Here is a 16,446-nt window from a genome sequence, read left to right as displayed (position 1 = left end):
GTTCCATTGACCTCTGTGTCCTTACACCAGTATTATGCTGTTTTGATGACTGCTGCTTAGCAGTAATATTTGAAATTGAGAAATGTGAGCCTCCAAGTTGGTTTTTGTTTTCAAGAATATTTTGGCTATTCAGGATCCCCTGAAATGTATATGAATGTTAGAATTGGCTTGCCCATTTCTGCCAAAAGGTCTTTGGTATTTTCATAGAAATCACAATGAATTTGCAGTTTGCTTTGTGCAGTATTGTCACATAAAAAATCATCTTCTAATCCAAAAGCATTGAGTGTCTTTATGTTTATGTAGGGTTTATGGAATTTATTTCAGCAGTATTTTGTAATTTTTCATGTCTAATTCTTGCACCTTGATAAAAGTTCGCCTTGAAAACTTTACGGTCATTGGCTTTTAGTTGTTTCTCTTTGAGACAGGGCCTTATTCTTTGGCCCAGGTGGGAATGTACTTGTGCCATCATAGCTCACTGCAGCTTCAAACACTTGGGCTTGAACAATCCTTCCCCCTTGGCCTCCCAAAGTACTGGAATTACAGGTGTAAGCCACAACATTCAGCCTGTTGTTTTTTTTTGTTGTTGTTTGTTTGTTTGTTTGTTTTTGGTTTCTGTTTTGAAAGTTGAAAAGGATAATTTGCTTTATAATCAATGAAAATATAGTACTTTGAATTGGCCAGAAGACATAATACACAAGAACTCTAAGTTGTATAGTTGACTTATCAACCACCTGGGTAAAGTTCAATTACTTCTTAAAAATTTGTAGCTGTTAACCTTCCCAAATTGTCTTTAAATAAACTCCTTGAATTGTAGGAATAAAAAAAATGAGATGACAAGGCACATTTAAACAATACTGAAGTTTATCAAAGGACTTAAGGAATTTCAACTCATATGTCTCTTTCTTTCTTTCTTTCTTTCTTTCTTTCTTTCTTTCTTTCTTTCTTTCTTTCTTTCTTTCTTTCTTTGTCTTTCAGACAGGGTCTCACTTTTTGTCAAGTGTGGACTGCAATGGTGCCATCATGGCTCATTGCAGCCTGCAGCTTCTCAGTCCTGGGCTCCTTTGAATCTGTCTTCCTTAGCTTCAGCTGCAATACCTGGCTAATTATTTTTCTTTTTCTTTCTTTTTTATTTTCTTGGAGACAATAGTTTTCCATGTTGCCTGGGCTCTTCTGAAACCTCTGGGCTCAAGAGATGTGCCTGCCTTGACTTCTCAAAGTGCTGAGATTACAGGCATCAATAAAACATTTATTGTGTTAGGGTCAGTAAAAATAAATCAATGTTTTGGCTAAGTTATGAACATACCTATAATGCAATTATTTGAATAACTGCAGCAACGGTATGGGCAGCTACAAACTGAAGAATTCTATTAGCAAACAACTAAATACATAAAAACCCTTAGCCCAATTGTTTAACTGAAAAACATGTTTATTATTTCTAGTTTCCAGCATTTTCTAGGTCATCATTGTTCATTTTAAAAGTCATATCCATAGGATAAAGCAAAACCACCTATGAATTGCCATATTTGTTTATTTCTCAGTTATGAAAATGTCCTTAATTTGTTGACATTGCAAACAAATTTCAACTCTGTTATGAAAAACTGAAGACAACCTTCTTAGCAATTAATTTTATAGTTACATTGCATACAGGGAATGTGCTGTCTGTGAAAAAATACAAACTCAACTACAAGTCTTAAACACTGAAAAGAGTTACCAGGTGATTATAATTTATTTTATTGTATCAGTCTATTGTATTGATATACACTCAATTGTATTTACATACAATCTAGAAAGTTTACAGCCGTCAGAAATTCTAGTGCAGTTTTATGTGAAATCAGAATTTAAAAATCCCTGTGGAGCTGTAGGTGTAGTAAAATGTGTAGGTAAAATATGTGCATGCTCTTGACAGTACTTATGAAGGGATGTCTTTCAAATTGACCTCAATGGTTTTCTTCTCAGCAAAATGGCCTGGGCCACTCAACCACTGTTTCATTATTGCTGATGTTTGTGCATGATCTTTTCTAAAAATTTATGACTCAAAAGACATTTATTTGACATCATGGCATTAGGGTTTTCAAAACCGCTAGAAGTTTTCTTTTCTTCATCCATTATATTTTAAAGGAATTTGACGTTGATTTCTCAGGAACTTGAACAGTTTCTGGTTAGCCCCACAGTGATTCCAGCAAGGTCCCAATATAGTAGCACAGCCTCAACTCCAAGGCTGTCCCAGACCTCGGCTGCCTGATATCTGTGTCTTTCATGGCAGTGGGAAATATTCCAGCTTCTTGTTTTTTTTTTTTAGAAATAAAGTTGTCATCTTAATTTCATTTTATAGGGTTTATTGCTAGTGAATAGAAATAGATTTTGTGGCCAGGTGCAGTGGCTCACGCCTGTAATCTCAGCAATTTAGGAAGCCAAAGTGGACATATCATCTGAGGTCAGGAGTTCAAGACCAGCCTGACTGACATGGAGAAATCCAGTCTCCACTAGAAATACAAAATTAGCCGGGTATGGTGGGACATGTCTGAATCCCAGCTACTCAGGGGGCTGAGGCAGGAGAATCACTTGAACGCAGGAGGCTGAGGCAGGAGAATTGCTCAAACCCAGGAGACAGAGGTTGCGGTGACCCGAGATCATGCCATTGCATTCCAGCCTGGATAACAAGAGCAAAACGCCATCAAAAAGAAAAAAAAAGTGTTTTTTGTGTTGATATTCTGTCCTGTTATTTTTCTTAATTTGTTTCCTAGATTTCATAATTTCTAGATGGTTCCTTATGGTTTTCTGTGTATGAGATCTGTGAATAGTTTTACTTTTCTCTTCCACATATGAATAGCTTTGTGCGTGTTTGCATATATATGTATATGTATATATGTAATTGTTCTTCTGGAACTTCTAGTACAGGGTTTAATACAGTTGAGCATCAATGCTGTGTTCCTCATCTTAAAGCTTTCGTTCCCAACAATTTAGATGATGATTATTATGGGTTTTGCATAAAGATGTTTTATCATGGGAAAAAGTTGAAATACAGTTTATTGGATTTTTAATTGTTAAATATGTTGACTGTCTTTAAGTACTTTTTATAAAAGTTGAGACAAACGTGGTGTATTTCAATATTTGATTTACATAATATGTTGAAAAGGGATGGCATTAGAATGGTAAAAAAAAAACCAAACCTTGATTTTCTGAGAAAAGATCTTAAACATCTTGCTTTATAATGTCTTCACTTATTTGGTTAAAGATTATAATGTCTACAGTTAGCAGATATATTAACATTTAGTTTTTCGTCCCAGTGATATCATTTGTTTAATTCAATACTAATTTGGGCTTAGAAAGAGATATGACTTCTTGTACTCTTATGGGCATAAGGGGCTAGAGGTTAGAGTCATACAGGATGTATTCAAAGTTTTTTAAGCATAATGGTGTAACCTTAAGGATAGAATAGAAATGGAGGATTAGGATAGGGTTTACAATTGCAGAAAAAGTTTAGGATTAGATCGAGGGTTAGGGCTGGGCTTGAAATAAGATTTAGTGTTGTGGTAGGATTATGGTTCCAGTTAGAGTTAAGATTAGGTTTATGGGTTAGGGTTGAGTTTAGGGTTAGGGGTCAGAATCAGGGTTAGAGGTTAGGTTTGGGGTTGGGTTATGCTTAGGTTTAGGGTAAAAAGATAGGCTTCCAGTTAGAGGTTAGGAATTAGGGTCCTGGCCGGGGTTAGGGTTAGTATTAAGGTTTAGCGTGAGGGTAAGTGTTAGAGTATTTCAGTATTTGGGTTAGTGTTTAGCATTAGGATAGGGCTTAGGGTTACATGTAGGGTTAGAGTTTAGGGTTCTGGGTTAGGGTTTAGGGTTATTGTTAATGATAGTGTTCAGCATTTATGGTTAGATGTTAGTGATAGTGTTGGGCATATGGTTAGGGTTTTGCATTTAAGTTTAGCATGACTGTTAAGGCTGAGTTTGTGTTGAGGTTGAGGTTAGTGGTCACCATTATGGTAACACTTAGGGTTCAGTTTAGAGTTTAGGGTTAGGGTTAGGGTTTAGTGTTAGGGTTTTGTTTAGTGTTAACGTTAGGGGTTAGCATTTATTGTTAGTGTTAGTATTAAGGTTTTTGTAGAGTTAGGGGCTAAGATTAGGTTTAGGTTTAGGGTTTAGGTTTAATTAGGGTTACAGATTTTGCTTTAGGACTAGGGTTAGTGTTAAGGGTTAGGTTTTCTGATTTAGGGTTCAGGTTATGATTTGGTTCAGTGTTTAGGATAAGAGTTATTTTTAAGTTTAGTGCTAATGTTAAGATTATGTTAGAATTATGTTAGTTTTACTCTTAGGATAAAAGTATTAGGGTTAGTGTTAATGTGAGTTTTAGAGTTATGGAATGCAGTTAAAGCTACCTTCAGTGTTTTTGGGATTTGGGGATTTATAGTTAGAATTAGGGTTAGCTTTAGGTGGTAGTGTAAGGGTTCTGATTAGAGTTTGGGTGAGGGTTAGGTTTAGGATTCAGGATGAGGGTTAAAAGTAGGGCAAGTGTTATACTTATTGTTAGAGTTATAATTAAAATGTTTGGTTTAGTGTTAAAATTTAGGATTAGGGTTTAAGGTTAGTTTGTGGTTTAACATTGGGTGCCTGGTTGTGGTTGAGTTAGGGTTAGGATGATGGTTAAAGCGTTTTGCTAAAGATTAGGCTGAGGGTTAGTGTTAGGCTTAGAGTAGGGCTTTTGATGACGTGTTAGTGTTAGAGTTAGTGTTTAGGGTTTGGCTAAAGTTTAGGGCATTGTTTACGGTTAGTGTTATAGTTAGGGTTAGGATTTGGGCTTAGGATTCTCTGTTTAGTGTAAGGTAAGGTTTATGTTTGTGTTTGGGGTTGGTGTTCATGTAGGGGTAGGGTTAAGTTAAGGGTAAAAGGGTTAGGATTTGTGGTAAGAGTTAGGCTTAGTGTTAGGCTTACTGTTAGGGCATACATTTGGGGTTGGTGTTAGTGTTGAAGTTTGGGTTAGGATTTGGGGTAGGTATTAGAAATAGAGTTTTCAGTTAGTGTTAGGGTTTAGGATTAGTGTTGTGGATTAGCATTTTAGTTAGTGTTACAGTTAGGGACTAAGGTTTAGTTTAGCATTTAGGGTTAGGGTTTTGGTTTCTGGATACAGTTACAGGTTATAGTTAGAGTTTATGGTTTAGGATTACCATTATAGTTAGGTTTTAGGCTTTAGGTTTAGAGTAATGATTTAGGCTTATTTTTATTAATGGGTTTACAGTTAGGTTGGTTTTAATGTTAAAGTTCAGGTTTCATGCTTTTACAGTTAGGATTAGTGTTATTGTTAGGGTTATGTGTTGAGTTTGTGGTTAGGTGTAGTTTTTCAGTGTTTTATTGTTAACATTAGGATTACATTTAAAAATAAGGGGTTTGCTTTGGGTTATGTTTTCAAGGTTAGATTTTGGGCTAAGTGTTAGGGTTAGTATTTAGGGGAAGGATTACATTTAGGTTACCAGATAGAGTAACTTTTATGTTTAGTGTTACAGGGTATGCGTTTAGTGTTTAGCGTACAGCATTTACGTTACAGCGTTACAGGTTAAAATTCAGGGTTAGAGTTAGCTTTAGGATATAGAATTAGTGTTAGGGGTTAGTATTAAGGTTGGAGTTTAGTGGTTGTGGGTCTGTTGGTGTTACAGATAGGGCACAGTGTTAGAATTAGGATTAAGATTAGAATTATTCTTTAATGTTATTTTTAGGGTTAGGGTAAGAGTAGATTAAGCTTTAGGGTTATAGTTATGGTGAGTGTTTAAATTTAGATTAAGTGGTTAAGGTTATGTTTATTAATATGATTACAGTTGAGGTTACAATTATTGGTTAGAACTAGTGTTAGGGTGAGCATTAGGGTACAGATTGCAGTAACACATTAGGGTTAGAGTTAATGTTAGTAGTCAGGCTTAGGGTCAGGGGTTAGGATTAGGTATAGGGTTAGCGTTGACCTAAAGATTAATGTTAGGATTAGGGTTTGGATTTTATGTAACAGCTAGGTTTCGGTGTCATGTTGGTGTAGAGTTAGGGTTGTAATAAGAGTTTTAGCATTCGGGTCAGGGGTTAGTATTAGACTTATTGTGAATGTTATGATCATGCTCAAAAAGCAGGTTTAGAAGTTAGAATTTAGGGTTAGATTTAGGGGTTGTTGTTAGTCTTAGGGTTAACGTTAGCTTTTCAGGGTTAGAGATGGTTTTTTGTTTAGTGTTAGTGTTTTTATCTTAGGGTTCGTGTTTCAGGGTTAAGGATTTAGGCTTAGAGCTTAAGTTCAGGTTTCTGTAATGTTTGCATTACACTTGGATTAGGGTTATTTTCAGGGTCAGGGTCAAATTCAGGTTTAGCTGTTAGCTTTAGGATTTAGAGTTGGGATTTGTTTTAGGGTTTAGATTTTGGTGAGTGGCTAGGCATAGGGTTGATGTTGGGGTCAAGTTTGTGGCTTAGAGTTGCTGTTAGTGTTAGGGATTCCTGCTTAGGATTGGGGTAGAGGCTGAGTTAAGGCTAATGTTATGATTAAGTTTAGGGTTACAGAAGGCACTGGGCAGCTGGCTAGTGTATTAAGTCATCACTCTTTTTTACAGAAGGGAGGACTGAGCATTGCACCCAGAACTTTTCTGGGTCTAAGCTCAGGGCCATCTTAATACTCATTGTGCAGCCTCATAGATTAAGAGCTAAAGGAAGTTGACTTCTGAGGCCACAGCTTTTCTAAATATCAACCCAGAGCTAACCAAATCCACAGTAGCTTGTGTTTGAGAATGGCAGGTGTTTTGAGGAAGTCTCTGGAAGGCCCAAAGGAAGGGAAGTGGGAAAATGTGAAAGTAAAATGCTGCAGCTGCTGTGGAAAATAGTTTGGTGGTTCTGCAAAAGCTAAATATAAAATTACCATAGGACCCACAGCATCCACTCCAAGCTGTATATACAAAAAATGTAAAAGAGGTATTCAAAGAAAAACATGTATACATATGTTCATAGCAGCATTCACAATAACTAAAATCTGGAAACACACCAAATAAATGTCCACCAGCAAAAAGTAAGAAACAAAATATAGTATGTCCATAGAATGGCATGTTATTCGGCTGTTGAAGAGGATGACAACTCTAATGCTACAATGTGAAGAAACTTCAAAGCAATTTTGGCTCAAGAAGCTGAAGACAAAAGTCACATAGTGTATGATTTTATTTATATAAATATTTAGAATAAGTAAATTCATAGAGAAAAAAGTGCAGATCACTTGTTGCTGGTGTCAGAAAGAGGACAGATTGGGTAGGAGCCTCTTAATAAGTAGGGTATTTACTTTTGGAATGATAAAAATAATTTGGAACTAAGATATGGTAGTTGCCCACAAATATGCATGTACTAAAGACCACTAAGGAATTCATTAACAAACAGTTAATTTTATATTATGAGAAGAAAATTGGCCTCACTAAAAAGAGAAAATTTCTTCCTCAACATTCTCTCAGCAATGTGAGCTCTGTTTCCACAGAGTGCTTGTAGCATGGGGTTCTGTTCCATCCACAGCCCACAACTTCCTGGGGCCAGGCCAGCCACATACTAGACATGAACTCCCGCCACCCTGTCCAGCAGCTCCTCGACCTGTTACCAGTGAAAGTTATCTGAGTTACGGGTGTCAAATCTATCATGGTCTGCAGTAACTTAAACTCTTCCCTCCTCCGAAGAAAGAATTTGACTGAGGGGAATAAAGTAGCAAAGGAGACTGAGAAAAGTTTCCCAGCAGACATGGATGTTTATTTAAAAAGCTTTAGAGTAAGAAAATGGAGAGTGCCCTTGGGAGAGATCCAAGTGGTTGATTTGAACATATACCATATATATGACTTGCAAATATTTTGTCCCATGCTGTTGGTTCTCTTTCCACTATGCTGACAGTGTCCTTTAATGCACAAAAGTGTTTAGTTTTGATGAAGTTCAGTTGATCTATATTTTCTTATGTTTTGTGTTCATTCAGTGATATAGCCAAGAAATCATTTACAGATCCACAGCCAAAAAGCACATGAAAAGATGTTCAACATCACTAGCTACTTAATACATGAATACCTAAGTGAGAATAAGATTACCACTTTATGTCCATTGGAATTTTTTATTTTATTTTTTAAGGAAAAGTTTGAGAGTATGTGGAGAAATTGGAACCCTTGTACATTGCTGGTGAGATGGTGAAATTGTGGCAATGGTTGCACAATTTGAGCATAGTTAAATAGTTAATGTTTCCAAATTATACACTAAAAAATGTTTGAAATGGCACATTTGTTTATGTATGTTTTTCCAATTACGATGAAAGCTTCCTCAGAAATCACCCTAAAATATTTGCATGTGTCATGAAAGAAGAAGCTCTTCTCCTATCATGAGTAGAAGCCTATTTATTTATTCATGCGGGTATACACACTCCTGACTCTTCCACATCCCCAGCATGATCTCATCAAACAGAGTGATTCCCTTCTCATCTGGCCCATTTGTGCTCCTTTCCATCACTGCATTCTCCTTTTCAACTCACTACCTGCCCACTAAAAACAACTGTAAATTACCTTGTCTGTTTACCATCTCTGTAAACATTTCTTCTCTGTAATGTAATAGAAACGAAATCATACAATATGTCATCTACTCAGACTGGCCTTTATCACTTAGCTTCAAGTGTGCCTGATTCATCCATGGCTTTGCATGACTTCATAAATCACTCCTTTTCTTTTGATGAATAGTATTTCATTTTATGAATTTACCTGGCTTGGTTAATATTGAAAGGCATCCTGATTCCTTCAAGTATTTTGCCATTGTCAAGAGAGCAGTTATACATAAATGCATGTGGTTTTGGGTTAGATGTGAGTTTCCAAATCAGTTGTCTAAATACCTAAGTGTGCAATTGTTAGCCTATATGATGAGACCATGATTGCCTTTGGAAAAAACTGCCAAACTGTGGCAGAAGAAGACAACCATATTTTAAAGTTGCTGTACCATTATGCATTCCATTGCAATGAATGAGATTTCCTGTTGCAGTTTTGATTACATTTAAAAAGAAATTCAGATATAGTATAGCTGTTTAATGCTCTCACTTTTATTTCAATTTGCCTTACCTGAATGGAAGGTGTTGTTGAGCATTGTTTTTTTGTTATCATTTGTTCATTAATCTATGATTGCTGCCAAAAAGCATACATGTGTTGTGCCACAGAAAACCAATTTTTAAAAAAAGTACTCTATGCTTTACCTGGTAAAAACTAATAAAGTTATTCTAGTCCACATAGTCGTTTATCTTGCTATTTTTTCTTATCTTATGGTGACTACAAGAAAAGAGTGAACTGTAGCTAATAAGAGAATGTGGTGTATTGTCATGATTTTTCACTGTGTAAAAGTCCCTTTCACTCAAGTGATTTCTTTACGGATTTCAAGGGAGCAACAGGAATGCCTAGAGTACAAACTAGTGTCTATTGCAATTGACAAAAAGCTCTGATCTCAGTTTCACTACATATCTTGCAATGCTGAATCATTGACAAAAATACAAAAATCAGAACTATGAAGGTTTTGGTTCTTAAATCTGCCCCTACAAAAGTAGGCCAAAATTTGAAATCACATGTTTTGCCTGTTAGTTTTTCATCTTTCACAAAACATTCCACTGCATCAGAATCAAATTAGAAGACTGAGATTCATTTAATAGTGTTTTACTAACTGTTGTTTCTTTTTGAGTTTGGATATCAGAGGTAAAACGTCTGATTACTTGAACATTACACATTTTAAATAATAAAAGCCAGAAAGAATGACAGATGAAATTAATCCCATGAATTTTTAATGACTTGCTGTTTGGTTTTTACTTACTACTGTTACTGTGTTTTCTGTCTTGAGAATACCAAAATAGTAGTGTACTGTACCAAACTTTCTAAAATAACTGCCTAAAAGGGTAATGGAATCATTTTCTTCTTTTCCTTTTTTTTTTTTTTTTTTGAGATGGAGTCTTCCTCTGTTCCCATAGCTGGAGTGCAATGACGTGATCTCACCTCCGGTAACCTCAGCTCCTGGATTCATGCGATTGTCCTCTCTTAGCTTCCTGAGGATCTGGGATTACAGGACTCAGCCACCACCGCCAGCTAACTTTTGTATTTTTGGTAGAGAGCTTGTTTCATCATGTTGATCAGGATGATCTCAAACCCCTGACTTAAGGACATCCACCTGGCTCTACCTCCCAAAGTGCTGGGATTACAGGTATGAACCACCAGGTCTGGCCATGCCAATTCTTTTACTTCTTTATGGAGACAACTGTAGGTTGAAAGCCATCTTTCCTAATACTTGTCAGTGCCTCAAGATTGTTAGGATTAAAATAAAATTTCCAACCAAAGGATACTTGTTGGTATCCCGAATTTTAAGAAAAGTTGAGAAATAAAATATCCAGCTCCTGGCTCTTTCCAGGTGAGCATGCTCAATGTCTGGGGAATCCTTGGAACCTGGAGGAAGGGTAGAGCTGGGGTAGGTGGGGATAATCTTTGGAGCCACTGTGACTATGGCAGCCACTGTTGCTCCTCAGGAAATGGCTTGGAGCCTCAGCCTTCAGAAGAAGTAACAGGGGCTCAGCAAGCAGTATTTTGTGTGCCAGATTTTCCATCTTTGTATCTTTTTTGGTGCAGTATCTACTGAGTTCTCTATCATTAATTTGGTCATCTTATTTCTTTGTACATTTTAACTGAAAGGCACTTCTCAGATGTGTTACCTAAATTTTTCTCAGCCTGCACCTTGTTTTTTTTGATTATCTTCACCTGAACATATTTTTTTCTTCTTTTTTTTTTGCCTTTTTTGAGATGGAGTCACACGCTGTCACCTAGTCTCGGGTGCAAAGCTGTGATTTCAGCCCACTGCAACCTTTGTCTACTAGGTTGAAGGGATTCTTCTGCCTCAGTTTCCTGAGTGGCTTGGATTGCATGTGCCTGCCAACAAGCCCAACTTTTTTTTTTTGTATTTTTAATAGAGACACTGTTGCAGTCAGTTACTATGGGATGAAACAAAGGGGGTTGAATGCAGAAATGAAGACAAAGACAAACAATATTTGCTTTAAAAGAGGGGTCGGGGGCTTGTTTCTTCTAGTCAGCAAAGAGCCTGAGCTTGTACAGGCCTTCATATTTATTAGGCAGAATCAACAGGGAGGAAAGGTAAAATTGTTGGTCAGCTGCTTGATTTATCACAGGCTCACATAATTGCTTTCTTTGTACTGCAGACTTCAGATGTTCCTATATATAACCACAAGAAATACTGCGCTTGGGACATGACTGCCCTCAGTATTCCTTCTGACACCAGACGTGGTGTGTCAGGTTATCAAAATGCTGCTTTCATGAGAACAGTTTGCTCTCTGCCCATAGACCCTCAAGTCATTATTGAGTTGGTCACAACCTTTATTCTTTTGGCCTCCAACATCTCCATTTTGTTTCTGCATTAACTGAGTACAGGTGATTGCAGGCTGTGCAGCTCTCAATTGCTGTTTGGTGGTCCAGCTGCTTTTACTGACAATGAGCATAAAACAGAGACATAATAATATTACTCCGATAATCACAAAAAAGACATGGAGGTGATGTTTGGAGGAGGTCCAAGGGTTAAGGTTCTCTACACCGTGCTGGAATTTTGTGCAAGTTTTCAGAGATGACTGAAATACTTGAGTATGCTTATTCAAGTTAAGAATTGCACATGTACCCTAAAACTTAATGTATAATAAAAAAAGAAAAAAAAGAATTTTACTTTGTTAATCATTAATATCCAAGGTAACATTGTATGTGAAAGCCCCATGTAAATGGACCTTTACAAGGTTCTATGGATATTCACTTTGGTTTTATTCCAAATTAGTTACACAAATATGAGTATGCTTAAAATGACAATGCAATTGCTGCTGCAACTACAAGTTTGTTCTTGTTTTCCTAGCCACAGAACTGTAGTCTTTAACATTGCTGCTTCTGTGTGTATCTCAGTGTTGAGTTTATTTTTAAGCATCCATGCCCGGTCGGCTGTACACATCCAACTTTCTACATATTGAGCTGTTTGAATGGAGCTCTACATTGCTACTAAGGATGCCACAACAGAAGTTATTAGTGTTCCTAAGGAGACTTTCACAATTATTTTCATGCCTAAGGCTCTACAAGCACAATGAGTAAGCTGAGTAAGAAAAAGATTTACAAAATGGAAACCAGAGATGGCCACCCAAGGCTCAGGCAGATTTACAGGAATCCATAATCTGGGATTGAAACCTAAAATTACTAGGGTGGATATGCTATATGTTTGTACTGTGCTATGGTTAAGGGAATAATACAGTTGACAGGAATCACAAGTCAATTGGGCATCGTTTAACTGGAATTGGTCCATTTTGCTGCTAGAAAAACATAAGTTTAAAAACACAAAATGTAAATTGAGTGGTAATATTTTCTACAAAGGTAACTTTGCAACTTCATTCAGCACAATTACTATAATTAGATAGTGTTCGAACACAAATGCTGCCATTCATATAGTGGAGTGCTGCCTTCCCTATCGACTCCTGAATTGTACGTTTCTTTCCTTGATAATGCCATTGAGGCAAAGTTGGGCTAAATCCTGTTCCATGCCAAGTGAAACTTGCTGCAGATTGGGATTGAATCCCAGCGCAATGTAGTGAAGAGATGCTAACCAGTGTCAGCGAAGTTTATGCCATGAGGTCGGAGTCTCATCTCTCGCATCTAAGTGACCACAGGGACCCAGAAAATAATGTCTCCCATTAGCATGAACTGTTCTGTAGCTAGGGTGCCAAGACACTGGGTCCAATGAGGGGGGTAAGAATTATCAAAGGGATCCCATTCTGTATAATTAATAGAATTTTGGGGATGTGGCTGGGAGTGGTTAGTATCTACACCAATAATGTTAATAAAGCTAAGGCCTAATAGGTACATAATTTTTCCATGGTAACTTAACCATACTTGGGATTAATTTGCAAGGCCACTGCAGTTGAGTGATGTACTCTGGACGATGCATAAAGGAAGTCCCTCCAATGGCACAGCATAATTGATAATCATTGTTCTGAGAGTCTAATTACTGTGTGTTAGGGGGTGTTTGGGGTCCTGGTGCCCATCCTCCATGATCACGATAGATGTCAGGGGGAGTGTCACTCCATATTACACTCCATAATACTGGGGGATTGGGAATATATGCCCAATATGTTTTTGTCTCTGCACAAGGAAAACCTACTACCCAGGATGTTACAGGTAGCATGGCCATAAACGTGAGGTCAGGGTTGTTTGCCTGACCCTGGTGCTCCATCAATTTCAACTGACTCATGGCTTGTAATGAAGGAGCCGGATCCATAGTTGGGATCCGTGGCTCTCTCCAATCTCCCTTTACATGGTCACAAACACATTGAGGGCACCCACACAGTTTATCCATCTCCTGTAAAAACACAAGCATACCCTCGTCCTTACATCAGTAAATCTACTGAGCCATTCCATTGTCCTTAGGGGGATTTTCATAATATCTTTGGGTATACTTTCCTTTTTCCCTATAACATTTGCCAGTGTCATTCTGCCATAGTCTTACTATCTGTATCAGGAGACAAAAAATTTAAACTATGTAAGTGAAAAAATTTAATTAAAGTAAAAGTAAATGTATTTTGTTTGAGGTGGTAACAGGTCTCCTCTTTCCCCTTTCTGTTTTTTTCAGCACACGTCATACTGTTCAATTTGCCTGCTGTATAATTCCTTGTCCTTGGGGGTTGTAAGGAATTCCTGTTTTATGAGTGATTGACCATAGCTGTAATAAATTTTAAAAAGCATGACTATCAAAAGCGTGTCCATTGTCAGTTTTTAATTGCCTAGGAACCCCCACGTGAGCACATGATTACAGGCAATGTCATTGTAAATAACCAGCTATTTGACCTGGTTTGCATGTAGCATGCCGCATGTGAGAATAAGTGTCTGTAGTCACATGAACAAAGGCAAGCTTGCCAACGACAGCTTTGTGAGTAACATCCATCTGTCAGATTTCATTTGAAGCTAAGTCTCATGGGTTACAGCCTTCTATGGGTGTGACTCCAGTGACATGCTGGCAAGTAGGATGGGCTTGTACAGGCTGCAGCCTGGCTGTTAGGCAAATGAAACATATGAGTAAAGACAGAGTTTTGATGCAGTAATATATAAGAAAGTTGCGCTTGCGGAAATGTAGAACAAATCAATGTATTGGCTCTATTATTATCTAGAAATAGTGGTATAGGGAGTTGTGTGAGAGAGCAGATATGAGAAATATAAAAAGCAGCACAAGAGCAAACAGCTTGTTGAAGCCTTAGAAACAGGTTGAAAATCTCTGGTTCTAGGGTGCTTTTAATAGTGGCAGTCCCAATATGACCAGCTACATTTACAACATAGGCTGAATCATAGAGAGTGTTAATAAGAGATGAACCAATGAGCTTTAAAACCTGATTAAGTTCCATTAGTTCTGACCGTTGAGCTGAAACTCTGTTTTTTTTTTTTTTCTTTATTGTAGGAGCATGATTAGTACTATAAGTAGCTTTGCAACCTTTGGAAGAGCCATCAGTAAAATAGGTCTGGCTGCCTGAAATGGGCTTGTGATGAGGAATCACAGGGAAGCTGAAAGGTTGAATTTTTAAAATTGCAAAATTTTGTCTGATGAAGTTTATGTATTATTCCTACATAATCTGAAAGAGCAATTTGACACACAGTCAACAATTCCCATGATGCAACTGTTGTTGGGAATCCAATATTTTTCCTCATACTTTTAGACTGGCTCTAAAAGGAGAACAGTAATTTTGTCTGGATCATATCTCTTAAGCATTTTTGATCTACCCCTACCCCTTGTTATAAAATGAGTAGTTAAAGAAAGATAAACTTGCAGAGATTTTACTCTCTGATTGAATTTCAAAAAAAGCCATTCTATCAAAATTACATATTTTTCTATGATCTGGCCTAGAAGTCCTTTTGGAGAATGGAGGGTAGAAAGAATAAAGAGAACCAAAGGCTTTTGAGGCTGTGGCTGGGATGCATGTGTTTGCTGAAGAATCTGCACTACAAGGTGTAACTCAGCTTCAGCCTCCTTAGTAAGTTGCTGGAGCAATGGGTTTGTCTCCTAAGCCCATTACTCCTAGTGAAGAATCTCCATGGATGGTCTGAGTGTTTGAGTTGATGAGTAGCAATACCTAGGATTGGGCACAGCCAATTTATGTCTCCTAATAGTTGTTGGAAATCATTGAAGGTTTGTAATCTGTCCCTACAGAGGACTACTTTCTGAGGTCGAACATTTGTTTCAGTAACAATAGTGCCTAAGTATTGGTATGGGAAGGTTGTTTCTACCTTTTGTTGAACGATTTTGAGATGTCCTCCTGTTTTGCTTCTCTCAATATTTGGTGTAATCACTCTTCCATTGGAGCAGCCAAATGAATTTCATCCATATAATGAATGATGTAGGCAGTAGGAAATATATTACGAGGCTCCTTTAAGGACTGTCCTACAAAACGCTGAAATAGCGTAGGACCGGTGAGCATGATTTGGGGAAAAACTACGCTTATCCTTCTCACGTAAGGGTGTAGTAAGGAAATAATCTTTAAGATCTACTACTATGAGAGGTGAGTCACTTGGAATGGCTGCCAGTAATGGCAGACCTTGCTGTAATGCACCTATTGGTTTAATCTGTGCATTAATAGCTCTCAGATCACGTAGAAATTTGCAGGCAAAATGGCCTGTTTTTATATACTAAAATTTTGCTGAAACTTTACACTTGTGTTCATGCTACTTAATATTTTAAATTGTCTGTGTGTGTATTTACATACACATATATATATACACATACACATATATGATATGTGTATATATATACATCTATATACACACACACATATATGATATGTGTATATATACATACATCTATATACACATACCAGCGTGTATAGGTATACATACATAAACTCTGGGTATTATATGTGTTTGTATTACATTCATATATATATACACACATTCATATGTATATGTGTGTATATACATACATATACATGTATGTGGGTATACATATACATATATGTATATGTGTGTATATATGTATAGTTGTGTGTATATATACATACACACATACACACATATATGTATGTGTGTGTATACCTGTATGTAATAACATATATGTAATACCCAGAGTTTATGTATGTTTATCTATACTCTCTGGTATGTGTATATAGATGGTACGTGTATACATATGTATATACATATACACATACACACACATATGTATGCATATATATTACACATGTGCATACATATATAAACATACACACGTATATAAGTGTGTGTATATATAAGTATATATGTATGCTCTGCCTATATATGTGTGTATATATATACACATACACACATATATATGTATATATTACATAAATATATACATACATATATTTACACATATATATTACACACATATATACACATGTATGTATATGTGTGTATATGTATAATTCTT

Source organism: Gorilla gorilla, chromosome Y (assembly GCF_029281585.2).
Source record: "Gorilla gorilla gorilla isolate KB3781 chromosome Y, NHGRI_mGorGor1-v2.1_pri, whole genome shotgun sequence".
NCBI lineage: Eukaryota > Metazoa > Chordata > Mammalia > Primates > Hominidae > Gorilla > Gorilla gorilla.
This window is presented reverse-complemented; position numbering follows the sequence as displayed.